This window comes from Gymnoscopelus microlampas (assembly GCF_963454915.1).
Source record: "Gymnoscopelus microlampas genome assembly, chromosome: 7".
In the NCBI taxonomy this organism is placed as follows: Eukaryota; Metazoa; Chordata; class Actinopteri; order Myctophiformes; family Myctophidae; genus Gymnoscopelus; species Gymnoscopelus microlampas.
In genome coordinates, this window is record NC_139944.1 from 15,106,072 (window position 1) to 15,124,446 (window position 18,375).

Sequence of the window (18,375 nt, forward strand, 5' to 3'; positions counted from 1 at the left end):
CAAACGCATGTGAGTGTTTGTTTGATTGTGTGTGTTTGGTTGTCCAATCATCCTGAGCACAGCAGGCATGGAGTATGTGTGTGTGTGTGTGTGTGTGTGTGTGTGTGTGTGTGTGCGTGCGTGCGTGCGTGCGTGCGTGCGTGCGTGCGTGCGTGCGTGCGTGTGTGTGCATGTGTGCGTGTGTGAGTGCGTGCGTGCGTGCGTGCGTGCACATGCGTGCACATGCGTGCACAATAACCATGTTATTGACAGCGTTCCAGGATCAGTTTCACTGAGTTACAGACAAAGAACTGGAATGAATATCATCAAATGTCTCCTAATTATGCATACAAATTACATGTTATTAAAATAATATAGCCAGTGCTAACATTGAGATGCAAGATTACATTTCACTTCATTGATTCCTGGGGTGAAATTTGAGTTGCTTTAGATTACATTTGACCAGATGTCATGCAACCCAGTCTCCATGCTTAAACGTTTGTATTGTCATGTAGGCTTACTGTACTGTACTGTACTGTACTGTACTGTACTGTACTGTACTGTACTGTACTGTACTGTACTGTACTGTACTTTTCAAGTCAAATATACAAGTATATTATGTCTAATGTATTTTGCACATGGATGCACATAACATTATATTAGAATATTGAATGCAAACTGTACAAATAACCCTGATAAACATTACTGAACAAATATACTGTATATCATCACCCAGACATCCATCGTTGACTGATTTTGAGAAAAAATATGTCAATTTGTACATTTACTAGATAATGAATAATGTTATTTGGCCTAACCTGCATCTTCTTCCTTAACCACTTAAAACCGCCAGTCTTAATGAAACAGACTTGAGTTACAACTGCACCTCCCCCCAGAATAGGTATGCTGGGGTCCAAGTGGTTCAGTTTTGTTGTCAAGCCACTGTACCATGCAGAACAGGTGTAATGGAAGTGGCACTTGTATCAGTGTTGTTACAAGGAGGTTTTGTTCATTTATTTTTTATTTTATTTTAATATGAAACAGCCTCGTTCTGCGATAGAGGAACTTGCATTTACAGGCACTCTTGGGTAGTACTTTCTCTGCAATAAATTCACTTGAGAGTGACTAAGCCAGAGTGACACCGAGGTATATGTGACACAATTATCCTGTCTGCCTTCTGCAGCAGAAGTTTCTCCTGGAGACAGCAACATTCATAAAAGAATAATTAATAAATAAATAGTGCAAAACTAATTCTGTATCAATCTAAATAAATACATCCTAAAAACTAGAAGAATTAATGTAATATAAAAACAAGCATAACCAGATAAAAACTGTTTAAAAACTCATTTTAATTGCTCTTCACAAATGCATGGAATTCATCAGTTCATGAACTTCATCTCATCTAATGCATATGGATACCTCCCAAGTTCATATACTACGACTACGTAGTGGGGAGATTGGAGATTGGAGTCTGACTGCCTGGGGAAAGACAAATTTCACATCCTTTCCGTCCTGGCACTGATACTCCTATATCGTTTCCCCGACGGCGGAAGGGAGAACGGTGCGAGGGGTGGGAAGTGTCCTGATGTAGCGTTGTTTCATTTCTTCCAGGGGTGGCAGCGAGGTACCAATGATCTTTCCGGCTGTTTTCACAGTCCTGTTCAGTTGTTTTCTCTGTCTTATGCGGAAATAGCCTATGTAATAAACTGATAATATGACACACCAGTGAAAGCGAGTAATATTTTTTATTTTAAGTCTTTTTTTGTACACACACAAATGAGAAGTTAAACTAAATTACATGCAAAAACTTAAAAACTTAAGATCAGATATGGTTAAAAGCCAAAGGGAAAGGGTGGGTTTTAACTTAAGTAAAGACTTAAAAACCTAGATGGACTGATCAGATTGCACTGTTTAAAGGCCATCTGGTTTATTGACAAACTACTTCTCAATGCAATTGATCTGATTTGCATCCAAAGCACACTTTTCCACACACTCACTGTGTAAAGGGTGATGGGAGTCCCATACGATTGCCTGAGCTTGCTGTGTGGCTCTGGTGTGTTACAGGTGACCAGGCCTGGAATCTCATCATTTTATGGGCCTTGGCCTTTTATGTTTGTTTTTTGCGGCGCATAAAGGCCATTTTGGCAGCAAGGCCATCAAAGGAAAGAATGATTTTAAGTCCACATTTTATACACACTGTAGATCAGTGAAATAAATGACAGAGATGTATTTAAAAATATACATATATTTACAATTAATATACAAAACGTATTTACGAATGACCAACATTTGTACAAACTCAACTCTGAGCTAATCAGTCACTGGACTCATTTGAAAATGGGGATGGGGATGTAAGGGGGATTTAAGTAAGTTAAGAATCTCAACAAGACACTGATGTCTAAAAACTATAATGACAGTAACTCGGGAAGAAGAAAAGGAGAAAACTGCCATGCAGGCGGTAAATATCTTTTAGTTTTAGATTACCAGTGACCTTACTAATGACACACTTTCAAGTCCTTTCAAGTTTGAAGTCCAGACAAGAGCCTCGCACTTTGGAGAGCCTAACTCCAGGCTAAAAGCACAGCTGAAAACCACAAATGACACCAGAATGATGTGCCAACCAATATTTGACCAATTTGATGCAAAAGCTTAGATTTTAGTCCATCATCCATGACCATGATGATTCTAACTATAGTATCTACTGAATTCTGATTTACTTTCAAGTATTTCAAGTTTCAAGTCCAGACAGAGCCTCACGCTTTGGAGGGTCTCCCTCCAGGCTGAAAGCACAGCTGAAAACCAAGAAAGACTCCAGAGTGACTGTATATGACCGAAGGCCAGATTTGAGCTGACATTGTCCGCATTCTCTAGCTGGTTGGGACAAGCTAGAGAATGGAAATTGTACGAACAGAGCCACTACGTTCAAATGAATTAGGAGAAAAAACAGTGTTGTGTTTGTACGTGTGCTGATTCAAATACATTTGAAAAGCTGCTGCTATTCATCTTTAAAATGTGTTATACCGAGTGACTGCTAAAACTTTAAAAGAACTGCTGCTATTTGGTTCAACAGCTGTATACCAATACCCTTGCCTAGGCTATTCCTAACAGCAAATTAACATGTTCATGGTTTTGTGAACACACACACACACACACACACACACACACACACACACACACACGCACACACACACACACACACACACACACACACACACATGCACTCACGCAAGCTTGCACGCGCGCACACACGCACACACACACACACACACACACACACACACACACACACACACACACACACACACACACACACACACACACACACACACACACACACACACACACACACACACACACACACACACACACACACACACACACACACACACACACACACACACACACACAAAATGATGTTGGAGGGAAGTTTTTCGGTCTGGGGGCCCTCACCCATAAACTTTTTAACAGAGTGTATTCTGGTGCATTTTAACAGGAAGTATGATACTTTTATCAGGCTTTACTTTTTACATGAATGGCCATGCCTGCATATCAGTGGGTTGTGTAACACCCATTTTGATTTATAAGTAAGTAAGTAAGTAAGTAAGTAAGTAAGTAAGTAAGTAAGTGTTATTTGTATAGCACTTTTCACAGCCAGAACTCGCAATGTGCTTTACCACAGAAATAAAAACAGCGAGAAACTTTCAAATGATTAGAAACAACAAAAACACATGTCACACCTGGAGGAGAAGCTCAACGACATTCCCCAAAGGCTTGTTGAAACAGCTAGGGTTTTTAGGTGGTTCTTAAAAAAAGTAGGTCAAAGTGTCTTTCCCAGAGTAAAAGTTAACTTTAATAACTAACATTCTTTCACTTTAGATGGAAGCCGACTGGCTAGAATTATTTTCAAATGGCCAAAATGTATACAGGGCTGAAGTGGGTAGTGTATGTTTTGTAATAATAATCAAAATGAGTACTTCTGTACTCCTGTAAAGTAAAAGCACCTCAACATTTTACTCAAGTACAGTACTTGAGTAAATGTACTTAGTTACTTTACACCACTGATCTCTGATTTAATCATATCAGATACTATCAGATACTTTTAAATACACACAACGATTATTCTTTCTTAGTAAAAACGTATTCTGTAATCGACATTAACAACATTGGTAAACATAGTTTGTGTTACTTTAAGGGCGAGACACAGGTCACTTGACTTAAGAATAGTTCATGTCTCCATAAATCTCTTTTTATTTAATTCATTCATTCATTCATTCATATAAGCACGTATAAATATGATTTTTAAACAATTTCCTAAGTGTATGACATATTAAATACGGTATTACCTACAAAACCTTTGCTACTAGTTTAGCCTTAAATAAAACCACTCATTTATATTAAACTATTGTAAGACAAGATGTTCAACATAGTAGCCGGCCGAGGGCCGTCCCAGTTCTCACAGCTGTTCAGGCTTGATTGTGATAGGTCAAAAGCGAAGAGGAAGGGGTTGCTTTAAGGAGGGACACCTTCTTGTTACCCCGTATAAAATGAATTGCAGAATGAATAATCTTTTGCATCTGTCACGTTTAGCCATGTACAGTTTGTCATTTTGTAATTCTTTGACTGTCTAACAAATAAAAAAGGCACTCTAAGACCTATTTTTTGACTGAGTCTCTCATTTGCTCCTCAGGACTTTGATTGAGTTTCATAGCCTCGCACTTTCACCTCACGTTCATGAGTCTTCTGCTAAATTCAGGAGTGTTGAGCAGGTATGCATGAGGTGGCAAAGGCAAGGGGCTGGTTTTAAAAGGGAGGGGTCTATGAGGACATGGCCCTGCCCCCATGCTACAGCATTTGTTGCCATTTGTGTCATATGAATATGAACTCAAGAAGCTCTTGAAGAACTGAATATAGAAGAACATTTTTATGCAGGTAGGCCTATTTTTTTTTTTGGTTTTGTTTTTACTTGGTAGCAGTCAAGTAGTACAAAGCTTAAAGAGTACCAGAAGTTCTTATGTTGAGTAGATAGGTGCAAATACACCTGAACATAAGAACTAATAATGTGAGATGGTGAGCATTTTAGTCTGTGCTGGTGGAAAGTGAATACTTATGTTTTATAAAAGTACAACAAGTTTACCTTGCTTAGTAACAGGACGTGTGTGTTCTGTGTTTGCATCTCAATGTGAGTGAGCTCACAGATAGAGTTAAGCGCTACGCGCATCAGAGAAAGCACACGTCAGAGACACATTAAATTAATTTGGTGTCGGGCTGGGCTCTGGCTGAGTTTTGGGGCCGTGCAGGGCTCTATCACACACACACACACACACACACACACACACACACACACACACACACACACACACACACACACACACACACACACACACACACACACACACACACACACACACACACACACACACACACACACAAAAGGTTAGTAACTCTGAGGTCACAGACTCCCTATTGAACACCCCTTGGCTAGTCTCATTCTTCTGACTGCTATCTTCTTTTATACACTTGGTAGAGCCCCATACAAACGAATCCAGGGACTATGTAGGACTGGCTTCATTGTTTGTGTTTGCACTTGGGGCTATTACTACACTGCTACTGCCAGTGTTGGCAGTGTTGCTAGTTCAAAGTTCAGTTCACAAATCTTAAAATGAACTAGTTCAAAGTTCAGTTCATAATTCAACATTTTGAACTAAAGTTCATGGTTCAAAAAATGAACTAGTTCAGTTCTTTTTCGTTATTTTTCTTCCAATATATATTTATATATATATATATATATATATATATATATATATATATATATATTAGGGGTGTGCCGATACACTAATTTCACCAAACGATACGATACGATATTTGGCTCACAACTTCGATACGATTTCGATACGATACGATACGCACTTTTTTTATTATGAAAATATATGGAGGAGAAAAAAAGAAAATGCAAACAAATAATTCTGTTTTTGCATTATTCAGACATGCAAACTTGTAGCTTTTCAGCTACAATAGCCGTTTTGAATCCAAATAGTATGACACCTGACCCGAAAAAAAAAAATGTTGTCACTCTTTTCACTTCGGGGACGTTTGCATGCCTGATTATTATGATTGTAAAAAAAAAAAAAAAAAAATTTTTTTTTTCAAAAACGATATTTTTTTTTTCCAAAACGATACATATCGTCGCGAAAACGTATCGCGATATATCGCGGGACGATATATCGGCACACCCCTAATATATATATATATATATATATATATATATATATATATATATATATATATATATATATATATATATATATATATATATAAAATTATAGGGGTCTCTCTCAGCTAAGGGGTCCTTGACCTGAAAAACGTTGAATACCCAGGCCTGTGTTATTATATTATATGAATATAATCCAGGGTTATGTCATTTGTAGCCATAATGTTTTAATAGCAGACCTACAAGCTCACAATGAGTTGCATTCAGGACGCGTTGTGAGATTGTATGTCTGCTACTGTATTTTAGGCACGGGACACCGTCGTGGTGCGAAGTGTAAATTAGGCTCTATCCCAGAGAGAACAGCAGCAGCAGCAGAGAGAGAAAGAAAAGGCATCAATAGCGAAAAGTTGTGAAAAACACTTTGTTTTAAACACAAGCAGTAGCCTACACCCGGTCCCAGCAACGTTGTTGTTGTTGTTCATGCGTGTGTGTAGCTAATACAGCGCAGAAGCTTTCTTTAATTACAAAATGATCTTGCGTCGGACTCGGAGACTCTGAACAAACAGCTGTGGGTCATTATCACTCAACATGCTACAGTGACACAACATCTTATAAACGGACATTTATTTTATAAAGCTAAGTGTTGCTTCTCTTGCATTTTTAACCCGAGGGGCTATCTGTAATCACGGAGCTGCATAGTAGTCTGTCTCTGCACTCTGCACGTAGATGATGAGATGAGACTGTTCACTCAGACTCCGCGCTGCGCAGATGAATGTTAGACACCGCCTTGCTTTTCTCTTTTTTGGCTGATGGTGCGTTCAAGACGCCTCGGAAACACAGAATAGGATGAAATACAACATGACAAACCGATGTAACCATGGAAATTTGGGACACTCTTGAATGAAGTTAAACTGTGAGAGAACACCGTTCACAAACGCCAGAATGAACGCGTTCACGATAACGTTCATCTAGCGGATTCGGCTATTCATTGAACGTGTTCAGGCACAACACTGGCTACTGGCAAGTAAAAGTAAAAGTAGAAGTACATTTCTTAATTTTTATATCAATGAATTGCTGTAATGTTTTCACAATGAATTTATAGGACCTTGTAACTCTTGTTTCAGCTAAGTAACTCTAACCAACTGATGTGCTTGTTGAACCACTACATTATACAAAGCCTGCAGAAACACCTATAAAAACATAGAAATGACTGAGGAACCAGAACTAAATACTTTTACTCCTCTACACCCATACAAGATGTAACAAAGAGGCGAGCGGAGGGGGAAGCCAGAAACACGGCCAGTGTGAGAGCAGAAGTGTGGCTAATTGCATTTTTAGGGAAGACAAGAAATCAGCCACCCTAAAGACCGAACCGCAACAATGCAATTAGTCGCAACTCCTTGCAACAAAACCGTTTTAAGGTCAATCGCTCCAATGCAACTCCTTGCAACTGCCATTGGGGTAATGGTTGCAAGTAGTTGCAAGTAGTTTCATTTTGCAAGGAGTTGTATGGCGAATCATTGGTATGGATGTGGAGTGGGCTTAAAAGTACTCAGTACTTTACAGCCTTCCTAGAAATGTACTCGAGTAAAAGTAAAATATGAGTCTTGGAAATGTACTCAAGTAAGAGTAATAAGTATTAAAAAAACCTAATACTCATATAAAGTACAGATCCTCAGAATCTGTACTCAAGTACAGTACTCAAATACATTTACTCCGTTACTGTCCACCACTGGTCATTAACATCTTGTTTGCTTGTTTGGCTTTGTCTTTCCAGTTATCATCATGGCAAAAAATGCTTCTTATTTATTAAAGGGCATCAATGTGGCTTCCCCTGTGCCTGCGGAAGGTGTGAGTAAAGCTGTGGAAATTGGCTCCGCAGTTGCTGAGCTCAATCCAACTCATCACCAGTGCACCATTAGGATCAGCAACCATTCTTCCCATTCACTCATTAATCCCAGGTATTTGTTTATTTTTACCAATGTGTTTTCTATTCCTTTATTATTATTAATATTATCAGTTGCTCTAACCAAGGGTGTCATTTAGCTTCTCCGGGGATGGCAATCGCTGCCTCTAGTGATCACATTTAACCTGAAATTAAATGATTTCATGAATATTTTCCACAACTGCACCCCCAAAAAATTGCAAAAATAGTGTATCTACAAGCTTGTAGAGCCACTATTTTCGCTATTTAGGAAATCGGGTTTTAAGTGGTAATGTTTTGTGAAATGACACCTCTGCCTCTAACTTTCTTTTTTCTTCCTACTGTACTATTAAGCATGTACATTTCGAGTGGCCATTGCGCCATATCTTTACCACACGAAATCGTCTCGTCCAAGGAGGCCATGGTGGAGTTCAAGAAGACACACAATGCAAGGGGCGCTGTCGGTGTCTTCACCTACGAGCTCCAAAATCCCAGCAGCAAATCGCACACCAAGAAGCTAGCTTTCATGTTCTCTGTGCCCTACGACTACGGCCTGTACTCAAACTGGCATGCGGGGGGATTCATTGGAAACAATAGAACTTGCGACTACAATCTTTTTTATGAGATGTATTACAACTCAGGGAACGGATTTGTCAGACAGAAAGGAGGCTGTGGGATCTCTCACTCAGACTGTGATTTTACAGTAAAGGCCACGATGACAGACACTTACACACCTGTCATGACTGTGGAAATTCATGACGTTCGCATATGCAGTTTGTAAGCCTTCTTCCCAGTTATTGATGCCTGTAATCAAACCTACGCAGCCACACATCTTGATCTTTTTGGAAAGACTTTGGGCTTCTATATTGGTGGGTTAGGATTAGTAATGATTTTGATCTCCAGTATATTGTAATGTTTTTTTATCCTCATTGGTGAGGAAGTTACACAAAAGAAAATAAATGTACTTTTTCTTATTATATATATATATTTTTTTATTACAGCTGGATTTGTTGGTTCTTTATTTCTGCTATCTTTGTATTACACTGCTACTACTACTTCTCAATATTACATTTGCACTGTTTAGTATACTTCTATAAATATGAAATATTGTTGATGTCGGGCAGAAACCTCTTATCTCCATATTTCAACTCCTCAATGTATGTTAGGTTCATAAATGAATGCCATATACTTCATCATACAAGAGTGTAGCCCAAAGGTTTTGGAAATAGCCGATCTATAATAAGCTTACAACGTGTCGCATCGACATCCAAGGTTTCTACCCGACAGCGACAATATAATCATGTAAAATAATCACAGATGCATCTTAAAATAATAAAAACACATAATAAGTCACTTAGAAATGTGTGTTTGTGTGAACTTTTGAACCAAATAACTAACTTTTTACTGTTTATACAATTTTGGTTTATAGGATATTCAAAAACTGTTCAGGGTAAATATGGAGTGGAAATGTTTAACAAGCATGCAGTTAGCACATACATAACTAAAATAAAGGATACAGTATGACATATTGGATTGTTTACAGATTTTTCTGCTACCGACATGACCACAAAGTACACAGGCCTTTTTAAAAGTGAATAAATCAGGGGATTTCATCAAATAGCTGAGAGAAACGCAATTAAACGTCATCTAACACATGAAATGACACCTGAACATTAATATTTTACAATAAAACATAACTGAATAGAATTAAGATCAGTGGACTGGATCATTAGATTCTGCTCTTGTTTACTTGATGATGTTGTTTACTTATAGACAGATACTGTAGTATCATGTAGCCTCTCCATGATACCACTGTTTTAGCCTCTACATTGTAGAGGCCAAAACAAGGGTTTCCAAACTCTCAAGGATCCCCAAATATAGCGAGAGCGAGAGAAATAGGGGGAAAGAATAGCCAAAATACAAACGTAAAATACAAACGTATTCACCCCTTTGCCCAAGCTGAAATCTGCACTTAAACTGCAGGGCTGCATGGCTGTGTTGTTGAACACATAAACAGCTTAATGTCGGGAAAGTTACACGACTCACCCGCCAGGTGATAGCAATAATACTAATCCCCATAATCAACAAAGGCATATAATCCGCAGTGATCTGATGCTGATGTGTTGATGCCAATGTTTACTTTCATGGTGTATCCTGAATCACTATTAGATTTAGAAGCGTATAGCCTAGTGTAGTTTAGGCTGTTGATATTTTTTATAGCAGATGTATATGTTATGAAAACTTCTAACGCCCAAGTTACGAGTTCAACAAACCAGAAATTCAGAATCACAGCACAGGTGTTGTATATTCCTACAACACCACCTGTTGCCTGTTTTGGATTCCGCACGTTAAAGTATATCAATTAATTTGTTTGTCTATTTATTAACTGCTACTTGTAGTCTTACCGTGTAGTACATGAAAACTCCTGTCCGCTGATAATGACGTTAAAGTTGATGGATTTGGATATACTTTCTCCCTCTGACATTTCCCTGTATTTTTAGTTTGTTGAAATAATGTCATGCGCATTTTTCCAGTGCATAGCCTACTGCAAGCCTCGTTGACTAGATTTAGATTTTGAAGCTCTTGCTCCTAGAATGATCATTATTTGGGGAATTATATGGGGAAATCCGTCATATAACATTGATGTCAATGGGTGAGAAGCACAGCTCGTCAGACCTTGGTCTGGCAGAGTGGAGTGGGTGGGGCTTAGTAAAGGGTGAATTGCAATAAAGCAAAATGACGAGGTGTCATCATGATACTGTAAAACAGTGGTTCTCAAAGTGGGGTCCAGGGACCTCCAGGGTCCTTGAGGGACCCCACACTTTAAGCTTATTTTACTTAAGCCGGTGTCTGGGTAGCTCAGTCGGTAGACACTCATCATTGGACCACAAGGTTCTTCGGTTTCGATCCCGGTCACCACCAATTAACTCAGTTTATAGTAGCACGGCTCGGGAAACTAAGACGTGCGGTAGCCTAAGTACTGGGAGCTGATGGTAGGTGTTGCGCTCCACCTCAACATCTCCCAGGGGTCTAGACAAAGCATTTTAAACGGAGATAGATGCCTGCGTTCTGCGGTTCCTGGCACATAATCGTTTCAGATGGGGAATCTATGGACATGCACTCTACATATTAATTTGGGGTCCTTGACATGACAATGTTTGAGAATCATTGATGTGAAATAACAGCAGATGGAGGTGAATACTGAGCTACTAATTTTAGCTGTTAAATAAGGAACAAAATATATTAAAAAAACACTTGAACTGATGATGAATGTCATACCTCTGTGTCTCTCTCTCACTCACTCACACACACACACACACACACACACACACACACACACACACACACACACACACACACACACACACACACACACACACACACACACACACACACACACACACACACACACACACACACACACACACACACACACACACACACACTGTGTCTCAGGGGTTCAGGAAGAGACAGAAGGCGGAACAGCCAGAGGTAAATACCTCCACTGTGACACCAGACTGTGTGTGTGTGTGTGTGTGTGTGTGTGTGTGTGTGTGTGTGTGTGTGTGTGTGTGTGTGTGTGTGTGTGTGTGTGTGTTTATTTGTTTGTCATGCTGCCAGAAAGACACACACACACAGACCGTTGTATTTTCTCTGTTCCTTGATGCTTGTGAGGAGACATGACAATAATACATAATTAAATATATTGTCATATCTCCTCAATGTATTAAACTAACATGGACAATTTTACTGCGTAGTCCTGAGTCGGCCCCTGGCTTAAAGAACAGGGAGAACGCTGACATTTTGATATATAGCTTCTAAGTTAGAAGAAAATTAAAAATGTATGTCTTTAATAAACGTGAGGGGGACTATGCTTGCCTCTGGACACAATATATCGTCTACGTCGGGTGGAAACCTTGTATGTGACTGTGACTTTTCAGGATTCAAATTCAACTAGAAAAGTGCTCCTCTGAGCACAGGTCCACCATGTCAGGTAAGCCTAGGTTATTGTGGGCCAGCAATGTTCGAAATTCACCAATAAGGATGGATTATGAAAAATCAAACAGATCCATCTTGATCACATGCCTATATAGATAATGTATACCAATTTGCGTGATGTTTGGACAAAATCTGTAGGAGTAATATAAAATAAATATTTAAAAAATTGGCCTCCTGGTGGCACTATAACAGGACAATGTGAAAAGGGTGGCATGTGCTCCTCGGCCTAGTGGGAATGTGCGTGCAAAGTTTCACGCCAATCGGATGCTGAGTGTATGATTAGAGGCATTTTGTTCAAAACAAGCCACTCCTGCAAACTTTAGCTGCCAATCTTAGCCAATCAGGATGGATTATGAAAAATCGGACAGATCCGCCTTGATCACATGACTATAGAGATAATGTGTACCGATTTGCGTGATGTTTGAACAAAATCTCTATGAGCAATATCAAGAAATGTGTTTAGCATGTGAAAAATGCAGGGCAGAGGTTTTTCCTTTGCCTTCCTTGGGATTGTGCGTGCAAAGTTTCACACCAATTGGTCCAGTTATAGGTGTAACAGGCCAAATCGGCCTGTTATTGCACCACCATAAGGCAAATTTGAAAAATGTAGCAAAAAAAATAAAAATCTTCCTTGTACTAGTGGCAATTTGCGTGCAAAGTTTCACGGCAATCACACGCTGGGTTCATGATTTGAGGCATTTTGTTCAAAACGGACCACTCCTGCAAACTTTGGGAACACATCTTACAGCCAATCAGGATGGAATATGAAAAATCTGAAAGACCCGTTTAGTTTATTGACTATAGAGATACTGACTGATACTGTGTACTGATTTGCGTGATGTTTGACAAAATCTGACGTATCATCAGTGTTGTAGCCTGGGGTCATAGGGTGTTTCGGGTCTCGCAAAAACATACACCCTCGCCCAGGTGACCCAGCCGGGGTTGATCAAGCCTCGACTTACGTCCCAGTAGCTATACCCACGGTCAGTCCTATAGGGATAGACAGGGCCACTCAGTTCGCTTCTCCGGAACTACTCTGCCGGGACTCGGGGAGGCTCTGGCACGTGGAGGGACTAGGCACTGTGGGTGGCCTCCTAGCCGGGCTCCTCCTTCGTCTCACCAGGTCCAGGACCTGAGCGCTGTACCAGATCCGTTCCAGATACGTTGCACCACCCCGATCCAAACATTTCCTTCTGGCGTGACGGTTCCTTGGGCCGTGGTAGTGCTGGAGGCTCCACTTGCGGTTTACTTGAATGACCCTCCCCTAAAGGCCTCACCGTGGATTTGTTGGGCTTCTTCCTCACGGAAGACACAGGCTGGGGCGCTAACCCATAGCGCTCCCGGATACCGTCTACATTCCGGCTGTCAACCGTCTCTCAGTCTCCAGTGGTCACCAAACTATTCCTGGTTGTCACTTAGTCTAATTCCTATGAGCCACTATAAACAGAATCACTAACTATAAATAAAACATCACATGGATGCACCTGGGACGTATCATCAGTGTTGTAGCCTGGGGTCAAAGGGTGTTTTGTATAAAGCTTGTGACTTGATTGGTCGGAGAATCCTCACAGTTGTGTCTGTCAACACAAACAACAACTTTTTTTTACCAAATAACAGATTTTGGTTTGCGAGTCACGCCTGCTATGCCTGTGAAGTAAGTAAGTAGGTCGGGAGAGGCATATTGTCGGTATCAGCCGATAACGTGGGAGTCTGTCCCCGTTATATTGCGCTAGACCCCTGGGAGATGGATTGCTGAGGTGGAGCGCCACACCTACAGTACCATCAGCTCCCAGTACTATGCCTGCAAGTGAGGATGTGTTTAATTGCTGATGTTAGTAATATTAGATTCTATGTTCTATTCTATGTCAATCCAAAGATTAATGTTAGAATTTTGACGATGGAACCACGGCCATCCTAATGTCTGGGTTGGACTAGAGTTGGTGACCCATCAACATTTTATTTCACCATGTCACTTTTTGCAAGTAAAAGACTACAGTATATTTTTGCATCCAAAGAGCCTCAATGTTCCTTTTTCAGTGTGCGAGCCTTTTCTGTCGTTTATGGACTTTCATGGTGGTCTCTCGCACCTGTCTTCAGCCCTAGTATGCCTTGAGTTTAGAGCGCAAACTGCTAGTTTAGAAACAAATTGGAAGAAAAACTTAGTAGGTTCTGAAACCGAGCCTATGATATAGTGAAAGTAGGATAGAGGGGTGGGACAAATAAAATTCTTTATTGAAATATATCAATAGTACACCATCTTATTGTATCGTGACGGCAAATATCAATATTTTTATTATGATATTTTATTATTAAGGAGAAAGTACTATCCAGGGTTACATGAAGCATTTTTTAATGCTTAGAACAGGGTATTATTTCTTCTTCAGTTACAGATATTGTGATGTGCCATAGATGAAATGTTTTGCAATACGCAATGCATCTATTGTCGCAGATATCATGTCGTGATATCATCTTTATCGAGGGTCAAATATCGTTACAGTATGAGTTATTCGTATTATTCGTATATTGTCCCATGCACCCCTGGTAGGATAGTATGACTTTATAATAGGATACTGAGACAATTGTATTTAAAGGACACACACAGCAGTTATAGATATAAATGTCCACTGTCCTTTATGAAGTAAACACACATGAAACTGTACAGAGAAGAGGAGTGAACAGATTGTAGGACTCACAACCTGCTGAGAGCTGTGGATATACAACATTAATCACACGCACACACACACACACACACACACACACACACACACACACACACACACACACACACACACACACACACACACACAGACACGCAAGGAAGCATGCACGTACGCCACGCACGCACACACGCACGCACGCACGCACGCACGCACGCACACATGCACAGGTTAATATGATGCATCCATATAAACAAACAGGTCACTGCATCACACACACACACTTTGTAATAATCTTAACCGCAAACAAGCTTGAACAATGAACATACACACGCACACACACACACACACACACACACACACACACACACACACACACACACACACACACACACACACACACACACACACACACAGACACACACGAAATACATAGCAAAAATGCAGCTGTGCTACTCTCCCTTTTTGTCAGAAATGTCTCATCTCTCTCTCTCTCTTTCTGTGTGTGTGTGTGTGTGTGTGTGTGTGTGTGTGTGTGTGTGTGTGTGTGTGTGTGTGCGTGTGCGTGCGTGCGTGCATGCGTGCGTGCGTGCGTGCGTGCGTGCGTGCGTGCGTGCGTGCGTGAGTGTGAGTGTGTGTGTCTGATGGAGAGCTTGTAGTCAGGGGAGGTGATTGGGTTTGTGTTCTTCAGGCACGTGATGAGAGCATACAGTGTGTGTGTGTGTGTGTGTGTGTGTGTGTGTGTGTGTGTGTGTGTGTGTGTGTGTGTGTGTGTGTGTGCAGAGCTGGAGGTGACATTGACTCTTCTTTCAGAGGTTGCATATCTCTCTCCCTCTCTCTCTCTCTCTCTCTCTCTCTCTCTCTCTCTCTCTCTCTCGCTCTCTCTCTCTCTCTCTCTCTCTCTCTCTCTCTCTCTCTCTCTCTCTCTCTCTCTCTCTCGCTCTCTCTCTCTCTCTCTCTCTCGTTCGTTCTCTTCTGTCCAACCCAATTAGTCTCTTCTCTGCTCTCCTCTTCCCTCTCTCATTTACCTCTCTCTCTCTTACCTCTCAACCTCCAATCCATCTTTAATTTCTCTCGTCCTCTACCCTCACCCTCTCTTGTCCTTCTCTCTCTCTTCTCTGTCATTGTACCGCCTCTCTCTCTCTCTGTCCATCACCTGTCCTATCCCTCTTCAGCTCTCATCTTTCCTTTCTCCTCTTAACGGTGTCTCTCCTTCACGCCTCTTTTTTCCTCGTTGGAGGAGTTGGAGTCGTTTCATAAGACAGAGGAGTCCTGTCATGTTCAACGACTGGTCAAATTATAGTTGTGAACCGTTACAGTTACTGAGATTTTAATGGCCGCGTTACTCGTTACTTTATGTGAAAATAGCCCACAACTTCAGAGGATTATAAAGGTTCATAATAATCCGACTTCTACTCTCACACTAGCCCTGTCTGTGACCTGTGAAAAAAAAGCTGAAAATGGAGTTAGCTGGTTCTCGCCGGACAGCGACGATAACCTACAGATGTAGAAACAACATGAAAATGTATACATACATTTAAAAGCAAAATAAATAAATAAAAGTGACGCAAAAGTAACCAACACTGGGCCCCATGCAGGTATTATAAGCAGCAGATGCAGAAACAACATGATGCTGACCAGTTGCATTATATAACAACATGATACTGACCAGTTGCATTATATAACAACATGATACTGACCAGTTACATTATATCAGATCATCACATCACTGCATTATATCATCTTATATACATTCACACTGCAGCTGCAACAGCAATCTGCCCTCACCACAACTATTCTTTATTATTATTAGTATTATTATTATTATTATTTAGAGTAGCCAATTAGAGTTTTCCTCTTTTTGTCCCCATAGTTGTTATGCCAATTAACTAATGCAGAGGATGCAAAGTATGTTGCACCAATCTGATTATGTTGAAAGCTAGAGAGATCTCCGGTCAGCCAGTGCATGTGGCTTTATGTAATGCACACAACATGGATGTGTGTGTGTGTGTGTGTGTGTGTGTGTGTGTGTGTGTGTGTGTGTGTGTGTGTGTGTGTGTGTGTGTGTGTGTGTGTGTGTGTGTGTGTGTGTGTGTGTGTGTGTGTGTGTGTGTGTGTGTGTGTGTGTGTGTGTGTGTGTAGTGTGTGTGTAGTGTGTGTGTGTGTGTGTGTGTGTGTGTGTGTGTGTGTGTGTGTGTGTGTGTGTGTGTGTGTGTGTGTGTGTGTGTGTGTGGTGTGTGTGTGTGTGTGTGTGTGTGTGTGTGTGTGTGTGAAAAACACACACACACACACACACACATACACATTCTCATACAATGAATGCACAAAATCTCTGTTTGTATGTACATACTGTATGTCCGTCTGTAGTTCACGTATCTCGATAACTGTGCGACCGATCGACTTCAAACTCTGCAAGCACGGCGTTCATGACGACCCTGGGGAGTAAATGTTTGATGTGAAATTATTGTCCAGCATTTTTGTTGGGTTTATTTGCGTCACTCCTGGTGTGTAATGATGACCATAACTCGTTACTCACACACCATCAACAACTTACTGAAAATGACATGCAACAGAAAAAGGACACGAACAAGTGATGGACAGAGAGAGGCGCTATAACGAGAGAGAAGAGAGAGAAAAGGACGAGAGAGAGAGAGAGAGAGAGAGAGAGAGAGAGAGAGAGAGAGAGAGAGAGAGGTCACGCAGCTGTGCGTGCGTGTTTTCACCTTTTGATCGAGTTTCTATTAGGACTGGCTTTCATCTGCTGAAATGGGTTGGCATGTTCCGCTTCAGACAGAAGGCAAGGCAGCTGCACTGGTTCTGGGCTGGTTGGTTTTATAATGTATAATTCAGTGCTTCTCAAACTTTTTCATGTCAAGGACTCCCAAATTAATATGTATTTTTGGCCGCATGCCGTGCCCCCATCGGAAAACATTTTGTGCCAGGGACCTCCATACAACATTTCTGTCACGGTTAAAATGTGACAAAAATGGAAACCACAGTTAAAATAATTAAAACATTGTCACATATTTTCAAGTTTTTTGAAAATAGCAGATCTACAAGCTCACAAGCTGCATGGTTGATCGGCTACTTTCCAATAATGTATATAGGATTAAAGAGGTCACGTATTTTGCTTGGGACCCCCTGGAACCCCCTAAAGGACACCTGTGGTCCCCGGACCCGAATTTGAGAACCACTGGTCCCTGCTCCTCTTGCAGTAGTGCAAGAGACGACTGAGAGCCTCAGGCGGGTCACCTCACCGTGTGTGTGTGTGTGTGTGTGTGTGTGTGTGTGTGTGTGTGTGTGTGTGTGTGTGTGTGTGTGTGTGTGTGTGTGTGTGTGCACACGTGCGTGCGTTTGTGTGGGTTTACATATTGACCACTTAAGCCCAATTTTACTCTTCGTCTTACGACAATGTCACACAAAATAGAGGAAATATAGCTGATCTACAACCTCAAAATGCGAAGTGTTGCATCGCATTGCATTGCGAGGCGATGCATTGTGAATTTTTGATGATTTAAAAATAAATTGGCCAATGTCCTAAATAGGGACGCCAGGTTCAATGTGATGGAGAGAGCAGGCAGCCTGCAGGCGGCAGCCATCTTTCGTGT